Below are 13029 nucleotides of genomic sequence, written 5' to 3' on the forward strand. Positions count from 1 at the left end.
TTCACCCACCGACAGAAAGTGTTGAAGGCAAATCTTAAGGTTTTACTTCAGATAGTTAGAAAAGGAGAAAAGAGCTATACAAAGGTGCAGGGACACTGAAAACTCTTGGAAGGGAAACTGGGACTGTTTGGGTTATTTTTTTTTCTTGCTGTGTCAGAGATGGACTGAGGGGATGGGGAAGTACAGGGCTGAGAGAAATGCTTGTTGAAGGAAGTTGAGTGTCTGGAGTTTATTTCCTTGTGAATGCAGCATGTGAGACATTCTTGTTTAGAAACCGAGTCCTGGTAACTTTTTCCATTGAGCAGAACACAAGGAGTTTGGTTGCAAGAGCTAATCTCACACTCTCTTGGGACTGAAGTAAGCTAGAGACTCTTACAGCCTACATGTCCTAGACAGGCATTTGTCAAAGCTTGTGACCTGGCTAAATTGTGCTGGCACAGCCATTGTGCAATAACCCAAATCAGAAGAAATTAGTCAAGCATTTCAGCAGAGTAGCTTTATGAAACATATTAATAGAAAGCTTAAGCTGCAGAGAGTGAAGGGAATCAGGACTTGGGGAAGTCCAAGACAGAATTTGGCCAAAGGCATACACACACACAAAAAATCAGCCAACAATGTCACACACTTCAAAACCAAACATGTTGCTAATACACATTGACATTGTTGGTTCTCTTGATACCTTGTGATATCACAGAATGGTGAGTTTGACAGTGATCTCTGAAGCCCTCTGATCCAACCCCTCTGCTCAAGCAGGGCTGCCTAGAGCTGGGACTGTGTCCAAATGACTTTTGAATATCTCCACAGAGATAAATTTCACAATCCCCCCTGGCCAACCTGTGGCAGTGCTTGGTCACCCTCAGAGTAGAAATAATGTTACTGATGTTCAGAAGGAACCTCCTTATTTTGTTTGTGCCTGTTGCCTCTGGTCCTGCCACCGGGCCCCACTGAGGAGAGCCTGGCTTTGTCCCCACTGTACCCTTCATTCAGGTATTTATACACACTGATAAGATCTCCTGAGCCTTTTCTTATCTAGGCTCAACAGTCCCAGCTCTCTCAGCCGTTCTCCCCTGGGAGGATGCTCCAGTTCATCATCTCCATCATCTTTGTGGCCCTTCATTGGACTCTCTCTCATACGTCCATATCTCTTTTCTACAGAGGAGCTTTGATGATCCTTGCAGATCCCTTCTAGCTCAGAATATTCTGTGACTCTGAGCTGGAATTGGACACAGCACTCCAGATGTGGTCCCACCAGTGCTCAGTAGAGGGGAAGATCACATCCCTTGGTCTGCTGGCAGTACCTTTTCTAATGCAACCCAGAATACCATTAGCCATTTTTTCCCCCCACCAAGTTGCTGGCTGATGTCCAACTTCATGCCTATCAGAGTCCCCAGATCCTTTTCTGCCAAGCTGCTCTCCAGCTGGGTAGCTCCCAACATATGCTGGTGCATGGGGTTGTTCCTTCCTAGGTGCAGCAATCAGCGCTTGCTTTTGATGAACTTCATGAGATTTTTGTCAGCCCATTTCTCCAGCTTGTCAAGGTCCCTCTGGATGGCAGCACTATCCTGCAGTGCATCACCTACACCTCTCAGTTTGGTGTCACCAGCAGGTTTGCTAAGGATACGTTCTGCTCATCATCTAGATCATTAATGAAGGTTGTTAAAGAGGACTGGACCCAGTGCTGACCCCTTGGGCTATACTGCTACTTACTGGAGTCCAACTACACTCGGTGCCACTGAACACCATCTTCTGGACTGGATGGATAAATGGATTGAAAAGTCCGAATGGCTGGGCCCATTCTTGGGCACCTGAGGAATTTTACAGGAGACAGTGTTGAAAGTCTTACTAAAATCTGCACAGACATTATCTACTACTCCCTGGTTGTCCACCAGGTTAGTAATTTCACAAGTTCATCACATTAATCAAGCATGACTTGCCCTTGTGAATCCATGTTGACTACTGATGACTTTTTTTGTTCTTTACGTGCCTGAATATGGTTTCCAGGATTAGCTGCTCCATCACCTTCCCAGTGATGAATGTGAGGTCAACTAGCCTATAATTCCCTGACTCCTCTTTGAATATGGGAGTGACATTTGCTTTCCTTTTTGTCTTTGAGCACTTCTCCCAGTAGACATGATAAATCAAAGAAATATTAAAGAAAATAAGGATGGCACCGAATCTTCAGTAATGCTGGGTCAAGTTTATCCTTTCATTTACACTTCTATGCTGAGTAGTGAGGCAGCACTTCTCTCTGGAAGATTTTAACACATGTCCTAATTATTAGAACATGTCATGTCCAGTGACAAGTGCACAGAACTGAGAGAAAGGCAAGGTACAGTGATGGGCAGGTGGGAGAATCAAATTTGAAGCAGTCAAGCGTGCAAATATCAGGAAGGATGCTGAGACAAATGAGCCATCATGCCTGGTATTCCTCCACTGATAGTTTGCATTTCCCCATCACTGTTTGGATATCTGCTCTAAAATCCTTCAGACTGAAGCCAAGTGCTGCACAGTATCTCAAACCAAGGTGGGGTGGTGGGGGCTACTAGCATTACTGAAATACAATGAGAAATAAGACAGAATAAAGACCCTGAAAAGAAGAATGAGTCAAGACAAAAGGAAATAAAAGTGCCTCCCAAAAAAGTGTCATATATGATGGTTTTCAGAGGCAAAAATCGTATCTTTCCACTGCTGAGCCTTTTTTAATGTGTCATGTCACATTAAAGAACATGATGGAGCCCTTTGCTGGCATTAAACAGTGCATTGCAAAATTGTCAGCTCTTGTAACTGAAGTAGAGTATTAGATTTTCTTTACTAGTCTGGTCTGAAGGGGAAGATGAAATAGATGGTGGAATATCACATAGCTCTATGATGCTTGCAATTGCCCAGGTCTCTCTATCTTATCTTTTATGTCTGCTCAGACAAGGGAAGGGTGAATGGCTCTGGCACAACCTGAGGGTGAAGGACACCAGGCATTTACACTCAGTTGTTAACCAGGAAAAGATAGAGTCTCAAGGGATGTTCTAGCTTTGGAACATCAGCCACTCCTTTCCCTGAAAGTAGCAGAGGGAGGTTTTGGGATCAGTTGAGGATTCCTATGATTGGGAGATGCAAAGGCAAACTCTTGTCAGAGAAGCTGCTCTCCAATTCAGGACTGATGTGTAGCTCCAAACAAACCCCTCCCTGTCAGAGGAGCTGCCTGCCTTCTTTCTTTTATATCTGAACCTTGGATATTAAAGCTTCCCTGGGGCAGAGAAGTCCTTGTATAGGGGTTCAGGGTGGTCTGGGAAAGCCAGAATTGGAGCACAGTTTGGGTAATCCAACTTCCCAGTGCAGCCAGAGGCTGAAGGAGCTTGCTTCCCATGCTGCTTGCAGGTTTAACTGGAAGTGGGCCAGCTGATGGGGCTATGAAAATACCTTCATGGCAAATGAACAGAGACCTTTCTCTGTACCTTCTCTGAGGGGCTCCCAAGGAGGGAGTTTACTCACACTTTACATATAGCAGCCTTCCATGACCTTAAGGGGCCCACAAGAGACATGGAGAGGGACTTTTCATAAGGGCATTGTCACAGAACAATGGGGAATGGCTTTAAACTGACAGAGGGAGGGTTTATATAAGGTATTAGGAAGAAATTCTTCACTGTGGTGATCATGAGGCACTGAAACAAATTCTTCAGAAAAGCGTGGATGGCCCATCCCTGGAAGTGTTCAAGGTCAGGCTGGATGGGGCTGTGAGCACCCTGGCCTATGGCAGGGAAGTTAAAATCAGATGGTCTTTAAGGTCCCTTCCAACACAAACCATTTTCTGATGACATGAATCTGCATGCTCCCCCAATGGGTCTGGGTGCACCCAAGCTGCCATCTGTCACCCTGTCGGGTAACTGATGTCCCTGAGTGTGTAGAAGAGCCAGGGCCCTGGTGCAGGAGCCACACCTGCTCCCCACTGAAGAAGCAGGCTGGAGCCTCTGCAGCCCCTGATGTTTGAGGTCAGGGTCCCTGCCTGCAGGGATTTTAAATCAAAGTCAGCCAATTGCAGGGAGGCAGGAAGACCAATTCTGTCTTGATTACTGCAATAAAGGAAATTGTGAAGACTTTTCCAGCATGCTGAGAAACTCCAATATTCTGCAGGATAAATAGTCTAGCCTGACATTATAGATGCTTGCTCATTGAACAAATACAATATATTGAATGCTTATTTTATTAATTATTCATTAACCAGTAGTGTTGCTGCCTCCTGAATCCAGGGATGTCAGTGAAGAACCAGGATACTGAATTAATCTTGGTGCTAATGTGCTTTCCCTGTAGTTTGCTGGTTTGTTATTTATTATCAGAAAGGCAAGTAATGAATATTACAGGCTGCACACTTACAGACACATTGATGTGGTCTACCACACATGAAAATACTTCCTCTTCACTAAAGCTATTAACAAAAATGGTAATTTCACACGGTCAAGTCTGTGGCTAAGGACTTCGTTTAATTTCGACATATGGTCCGTGCAGTGCTTGTGAATCCCAGTGCACTAAAACAGGAACATAATTCTCACCAAACCTTCCTCTAAAAGACTAGTTGTAACTTTTTTGCACATATGCAACAAAAGACCCCATTCATCTCTAAGTGATCCTTTTGTTAACACTGTATCTTAGAGAAAACATGCAAAATTCTAACATTACATAATTGACCCAGATGTAATGGTAAGGATATTTGTTTTCTTAATACATTTGTCCAAAAGACACTTAGTCCTACACAAAACAAACACGAACATTAAATCTTATTTACTCCTCTTCAGAAAGTCACCTCTATTTACTCACATACAATAGCCTGCACATGAGTTTCTGGATATAGATGGGTGACCATGCACACAAGTCAGACTTACTCCTCTAGCAGTTCTGCTTGTACTCACTGTAATAGCCACAAGCAACATATATGACCACATATATAAACACAGTTCTTAAATCCTGACTCGGATCAGCTTTTAAATACATGTTTGACTATTTTATGAGGATTGCCTCTGTTAAATCTCCTGCACATGTGTTCTAAATAGGTCACAATACACTGAATTGGAGGGGAAATGCGAACTGTAACTTCTGAGAGGTTAAATATTTTGCTCAAAGAGCAATTTTTCCATTTTACAATCAGCAGACCATAAAGAGAAATCTATTCCTGCCAGTCTGCTTCTTTTATCTTGTACTCCCACTTGATTTGTTTCCTTTACAGAAATTACAAGGTCATCCAAGCTAAACAACTGTTGTGCTTCTGATTAACTACCTACAATCAGGAGGTACAAAATGTGAAGATTTATGGTTAGATTTTTTAGAGGTGGAAATCTATGAGCTAGTCCTTAATGGAGCTGCCCTAAATTTGTCAGTATTAACCGGCAAAAAGGGAAAACAAACCCAACAAATAAACCACCTTTTAAAGCCAGGACATAACATTTTGAAGCAGCTACTTCCTTGCTTGTGTTTGTTTCACCTGTTAACGCCATTCTTTTACTCAAAAGCGAGTACTGCACAGACTCCACGTGGCCTCTTGCTTACTGGAGAAATAAGACTATTTTATTACCAAAATATGTTATTCTGTAACTGCCACAAGCTTTATTTATATCACCATGAATTATTTTGCCCAGCAGAGAAATGTGGCTTCCTATTATATAAAAGCTAACAGCAGTTTGTCAACTAAAAGCAAAACTGCAATCAGTTCAGGGCAAAGAATGAACAATACCACACCCCACTGAAACTGCAAAGGAAATTAAGGTAGATTTAATATATTTGTCTCAGCTGTTGACAGCCTGAATTAGACCTCAAATACAGAGCGTGTCAGGGAGCTGAAGAATATGGGAAGCATGAAGGGGAAATTGTAACCCCATCAACGCATTTTGCCTCAACTTCTGCAGAGAAAGGATGGGAGAACCAGATGTTGCAATGACCGGGCAGTGTGACTGCTTCCAGGAGCGCTGAAACAGGAACAGCAACAGAACCCAGGAATAACAAATTCCTCTCTCTGGTCTGCTGACGTTTCTGATTGAAATGAACTTTGGACACCATGAAAACATTTTCCATTTCCTCACTGGTCACACAGGTGCCTCTGGGGAGACCTTGCCCTCAAATGCCACTCCCTGCTGCCTACCATTAAAATCATCCCTCTCCTCAGAACAAGGTTTCTCCTCCTTTATAGTAGCATAAATAAAATGTCTCCGTACGTTTGCAACTCCATCGTCTAACATGGAGAGACACATCTGCCCAAGGACAGACTCTATCTACTCTGCAAGGCTTTGCTTCCATAAATAACAACACATCTGCTGGCTCTAGCTGAGCAAAACTGATGGGGGCAGGGTTTCATCCCATCCCAAGGTGGAGCTGCAAAGGTTAAGGACACTGTTCATCCCCCAAACCAGGGAGTGTGTAGAGGTGATGTGTTTTGTGGCGACACTGTCACGTCCCCTTTCCCTTGATTGCTCCACTGACCTTTTGCCAAAGCAAATTACTCAGACAAAGCAAACTCATGCTGTTAGCCATGAAATGCAAAACAACCATCAAAACAACAGTAATAGCATCATGATGTTACCCATACCTTTTTCTGTGATGAATGATGACGTTAGCCATGGAAATTCCTCATACAAAGAGTTAAGTGCAAACTGTGCTCAGAAATGAGGATCCCTGTCCTACTGAAAGACAGATGTCTAAAGAGATCTTGGTATTGGGGTGGTTTTTTGAAAGCACACAAATGCTGCTGTCAGTGCGAGTTTGTCAACTAATGGAACATTCCAAAGTTCATAGGCAGTATGTACTTTTTGAGACCCTAACACACCTTCAACAAACAAACAAACAAACAAACAAACATGTGTCTGCATCTCTTTCAGTCGCTTGCCTGAGGTTGGAAAGCTGGTAGAAGATGCAGCCTTCTCAGAGTCTTTTCACTACAAAGCCACCTTTCCTTTGAGCAGAGCAGAGCTCACCAGGACACTGATCACAGAAAAGAGGGCTGACCAGAGCCTTGGATGCTCATCTTCCATCTGCACCCATGCACAGAACCCAGACCAGTTCTGCTCAGAGTATTTATTCCCAGTGGTTGAGTCCAGATGTGTAACAGTAGCTCAGTTTCAGCTCGTCACCCATAATTACTTGCTTTTCCTGCCTTCCTCCTGATGCTAAGGGCAATTTCAATAGCTCCCTTGGGGTTTCTGCAAATGAATAGTTTCCTCGTGAAAAGTGAAAAAATGCCACCCTCCCTAGGTACCATTGCAGCTAAAACTGAGGCTCAGCCCTTTGCAGTTTTTCTCCATCACTCCCATTCATGTATCTAGTGCTGTCGCATCGTCCCCTCTAATCCAGGATTTAGATGAGCTTGTTTACCACAATCCCATTTTCCGTGTGATTTATCCCCAGCACCCTGCATGAGAAGAGGCAAGCTTCACACACATCCGCGCCTGCGTGCTGCCGTCAGGGATGAGCTCTTGCTTTAGGCACTTGCTTTCCTCTCATTAGTGGAAGCTAACAATAAGTGTGAGAATTGCAGACGTCAAACGTAATTAGGAAGAAATTATTTCACGTTACCCAACAACATGAGGTCTTTGAATAAAGCCTAATCCTGCTGTCTGCCCATTCTTTTTATCCCTAAATGACTCGGAGATAGAGAGGGCACAAAATGCTCTCCACAGCACCGGATGGGGAGCAGCCACGAGGAGATTCAGCCATGCTTAACGGGGGCCATCATGCTGCCATCCTCTGGCTGAATAAACCCTTCCCTAGTGGGACTGCAATGCTGCTGAAAGAATTAACCCTTTCAAAAAGCTGAATCTCTTCACAGCCTAAATTTTAGTAAATAAAAATGATTTTTTCGAACTGTTCCATCCCCTCAGATCTCTGAAGGAACTGCTGTGCATTTCAACGACATTGCAAGCCTTGCAGACTGACTCTTCCTCAGTACTGTTAATATTTGTTACTTTCATGGTGATGCTGACAGTCCAATCCTCTTCTAAAACGGTTCAATTTTTCTACTCTTCTTTCTTCTTCTTTCTAGTATCTGATATGAACAAGTCCAAAAGCCTCGCAGCAGCCTCATGACACTTTAAAAATCAATGACAATTTTTTATACCTGTGGGAATTCACCAACTTCATTCCACCACAGGATTTCAGTTTCTAAGCAGCATTTTTCAGCACAGCTGAGGAAGATGTGGTATTGACTAGGGAATGTGGAGATTACCATTCTCAACAAGGTAGTAGGTGACCACCATCTGTCAAACCTGCCATTCCATAAAGTTTTATGATTTCTCATGCTGCGCTTTCTCAGTCACAGATAACTCAGTACTATTTCCAAAACACCAATGGGACTATAAAAACACATCCAGCAGGTGTGAATGTCCAAATCTCAGGTGGACTTATTTACAGCCATATGCACACAGACAATGTCTCTGATCTATTGCCTCATGATCCTTGCAATATACTATTTATATTGCTTCAGATTACGATTTTCCACTTGCTGGTGTAAGGACAGTACCCCATAAGGTATTGTAGTGAATAAATCTAGGGCTATACAAAAAACAATGCAGAGCACTGCTGTATATCTGGCAGAGGAACTTGCCTCTAATTCACTCCTTTAAAGCCAGCAGAACATATATAGTGACACACATAGGATTCAGTCGAGCAATCAGAAGAGCATCTCTCAAAGTCAGGAAAGAGGCAATAGGTAGTTCGTTACTTTCTTCTTTATTTATTTCTCATTTTACTAGTTGGCTAATGTGCAGAAGACTGCTCCCCCACCTCTCTTTGCTTTCACATTGGGCATGATAAATATGATCCCTACAACTAACAGCTTTTGGGAGCAGCACAGCACAAACTCTTACTGGATTGCAAAATCTTACTGTGTTGCCTGTGGTGCCTTCCAGTGAAGGGTAGCAGTCCCTTGACAAGCACTACTGTCAGTGGACAGCCTTTATGTGCCTCCTCTGTCTCCAGACTTCCAGACAGTGGATAGGAGTGTGCTGATGAGACAGACATTTTGCTGACCAGTAATGATACTGTGAATATCAAGAAGTTCACTTGACATCGATTAATAACAACATGATGACAGCATACTGGATTACCAGACTTTCTGTGTTATTAGATCATCCAATTCCAGCAGGTGGGAGAAGCCAGGATGGAAACAATCAGGGAAAACAAATAAATACATGGTGTCCTTGAAAAGCCGCGGACTAAAAGCTCAGCTTTAATACTCCTGTATCAAATTGCTAATGAGCACCTTCACCAGAGTTGGTGGGTTAAGAGACTAAAAAATACTTCATTGCTTTAGAAAGCCTCCCTTGTAGGATGTGTGGCAGATCAGTTGGTCTAAGGACCCATATTGTCTCAGAGAATGGGGGAGACTTTGTGAAAGACACACAAAGAAACCAGGTCTTCCCATTCCAAGAGAGTGCAAAGTCTGGTGTTTCTGTAAAGTCTCGTGTTTGCGTTTACTAAGTTCATTGAGAAAGTCTGTGTGGTCTCTTAAGAGCACCACTATGATTCTGTGGTGAAAGAGAAGTGCAAGGCCTGGCACTGAAGCACTGTCTCAGTACCAGGGGACATTCCTTCACCCTCTGGGAGAGGTGCAGCTCTGCTGTCCATCACTCATCAGTGCTGTCCCTCCTTTTCACCAGGGCTTCCTGACAGGCCTTTATCCTTTCCCAGGGAAAACCTCCAAGGTCACCATTACAGCCTGGATATGCCCCATTCCTCTCACCCTGACAGTCACTGAAAGCTAAATCCAAGTCTTCCTGGCTGCTTCTCTAACGGGAATACCAGGGAATCTGTGCTTCCCAGCAGGTCCAACACAGCCAGTGAGACAGGCAGAAGAGAGACATCTGCCTTTTTCCTCCCTCTCCCTATTAACTTTCAGAGAGCTGTTTTTTCTCTTCTGTTCTCCTATCTGTCCTACTGTCACACATGTACACTTCTTGAGTAGCTGTGAAGCTGTGCAAGCACCAGAGGGATAAAATGGAGGAGGAGTTTGGGAGAAGCTGAACAGGCAAAAAAACCCGCAAACCACCATACCCACTTAAAGATTTACTTAGCACAGAAGGTTTGCATTTGAGAGTAGAAGATAATGGAGTTGTAAAGGATTTTAGCAGCCAAGAACATGGCCTCCAGCATCCATTTCCTATCCCCATGCCATATGTGGTTTTGAGCTGAAAGTTCTGCATCTTAATTCACTATTTTTTCCTCCTTGCTTCATAGGAAATGTCACATTTTGGAGCAATCCATTCTGGTTTGGTTAGAAAATGAGGCTATCTAATTAATTGCTGTAATCAATCGCCATAATTGCTATGTAAGGACTTCTCAGAAATGGTTTATGCTGCAGTGGCCTGTTCATGTGGCTGGAATTCATATGATGTGGAATCTCCTGCTTTTCCTAGGATATGTTTTGCCACCTTGGGCAAGAAGCTCCATTTTTGCTTGGGTCTGCACATGCTGAGCCGTGATACAGGACACAGAGCAGGGAAGCACAACATTCATGTGAAGTGTTTCTATGACAGGCACAAAGAATTTGTCTCATGGCAGAGTAAACACTGGGGTGTGGAGTGGGCCAGGTCCTGCTATAAGATACAGTCCCTGCAGCCCCACCCTTACAACTGGCCTGTTGTAATTCAGGGCATTATTCTCCCAGTATGGGAAACTGTGAATTCTGCTCTGGAGCCTCTCTTCCAGTTGGCTGATGTAACACTAAAGTCATAACAATTTTCTGGGAATAACAGGAGGTTCAGAGGTTCCAAGCTACATTTAAACAGGATCAGAACAGACCTTTCTGAGCCAAACTGATTCCCAGTGCAACTCTAATAAGGCTGGAGAAACTGCACCTGGGATGATTTTGGTCCCACACAATATGTCAGTGGCCAATCTCAATATGCTCGGATAGAGGCATCTTTGAAAAAGACATTCTCTTTATAGTACTAAATTCTGGTCTGCCAAATGTGGCAGCCAATGAGCTCTTCCAAACTAAATACTGTCAGGATTATGCATAAATACTGAAGTATCCTAATCAGCCTCTTGGTGAAAATTAATTGATCCATTACAGGCAATAACTATATGCTGAAGTTTTTATCCTACATTTTTTACTTCTGTAAGTAGCATATGTGATTTGATTGGCTGGATATTTTAAACCCTCGGGGACCATTGGTGGAGCAGTACAAATCCCTCTGATATCCAAAATTGCCAGCTGCAATTATAGTCTACATCTAGCATCTTCTCTAAGGACTATAAATGCTTCTCTACTTTAATTTTGCTTGGCATCTGCATCACTATGTGACAATTACCAAGCAACAGCAAAGGATGGATTTAGTAATAAAGTCTGGACAGTAAGGAAATACTGTCCAAATTGAAATATTTGCTCTATTTTAATCTAATATGCATCAGTTTGTGCACATGGATATATCACATTTAGATATAAAGCATTGGTAAGACAAGCACCTTTCCTTTTTGCTGCTGAAATGCCTGCAGTTTCTCACGTATTAGATATGAGCAAAATTGTTTTCTCCTCATATTTCTTGATTGTTTTCCACTACTCGAAAGGATGAGATACTCAGTTGTAAATACTAGTAAATGTCAGAGTGGACACTATAAAGGTCAGACTGGAAACTATACGACTCTAGTTAAAGCTTATGAAATTCTATCATTTTCAGTGACATTACACTGATATAAAGCAGGAATGAAACAGCAGTTTCATTAAGCTCAGCTATTTCTTGAACTCATATATACACAGTTTTAATTATTTGAACTATCTGTGATTGTCCCTAAGTCCTAGCTATATTAGAAGACAAGATAAGGCAATATAGCTCAAGGTATTAAATTCAGATTATCAGAGATACAATTGGGGAAACAAAAAACAACATTATGAGAATATGGGGCTTAGACAGGAAGGGATGAAAAATAAAATACTTATAATGAAAAAGACCTGGTACACCATGAGCTGTGCAGAATCAGTGTTTGTAAATGACACTACTTTCTTTCATCAGCCATAGTTGGAAAACTCCAGAAAGACCTAAGTAATTTAAGGAAAATGGGCAACACAGTGGAAATGCTGTTCAATGTCATTGCAAGGTCAATCAGTGAGATACGCTTAGAGATAAAAAATTAAATTCTTCACAGGCTTCAAAAGGGTTCAAATTTAACCATATAAGCACTGAGACCCTGCTGTTCTGTGCTTTGCTTTGGGACCCAGAGCTCCATTGCAGCTACAGTCTAACAAGGTTGGAATAAAGCTGAATAAAGACTGAACTGAAAAACCACAGTATCAGCAACAGTGCAGCAGTATCTTACGTATTTTGGGCATGTCTGCTGAAGCCCCTCAATATGAATACTGAAGAATTAGGTTTTGGAGTAGACTGAGCACGATCCAGCACAAAAACTTTCAAAGACAGGTTGGAAAGATTAGTTGGTGGTTAGTTTATTCCAAAGAGGTGATAAACTAGACCATGAAAGAAAAATAAATAAAATGCTGAAAGTGGTATTTACCAGGAGCTCCTATTCTTCCTGTCTCCATAACATAGTAGCAGTGTTTCCCCCTTGTCCACCCACTCCCAAAATAAAAAAGTGAAAATATGCAAGAAAATTCCCAACAACTGGCTGGTCATCTCCTTGTGGTTTTCTCACTGGAGAGCAACTAACAGCATTCACCAGCTCTGCATACCACCAAGCTGACAATGTAAGAGGATTAAATCCATTACAGAAACTATAGCATGCACATAGAAGGTTCTGAGACAGTTCTGTCCGACCTCAGTTTGCTAATTCTTGTCAGAAATCCCCCACATTTAATGGCCACCCCTTTATATCCCATGCAATACAGAAAACCAGAACAGCTGGTGAGTAACACTGTTATGAAGAAGAAAGTGTCTAGACAGGGTATATCTGTCCAACCTGACCCAATGAAGGCAAATACCAAAGGACTTAACCTATTTTGCACCAGGAAAAGTCTCAGCTACTCACAAGTGATTCTGTCAGAAGACAAAGTTATACCTCTGACCTTTGGCCAAACTAACAGCTTATAAAATGGCACCTGCAGCT

The 13029-nt window shown here is 42.6% G+C and overlaps 1 protein-coding gene across 8 annotated transcripts in view; it reads right to left on the reverse strand.

Annotated features, from left to right (window-relative positions):
* PHACTR1 (phosphatase and actin regulator 1) overlaps positions 1-13029 on the reverse strand; it is a 297967-nt gene that overhangs the window by 32826 nt on the left and 252112 nt on the right. The window lies entirely within an intron of this gene.

This window comes from Sturnus vulgaris, chromosome 1, assembly GCF_052056855.1.
Source record: "Sturnus vulgaris isolate bStuVul1 chromosome 1, bStuVul1.hap1, whole genome shotgun sequence".
Lineage (NCBI taxonomy): Eukaryota > Metazoa > Chordata > Aves > Passeriformes > Sturnidae > Sturnus > Sturnus vulgaris.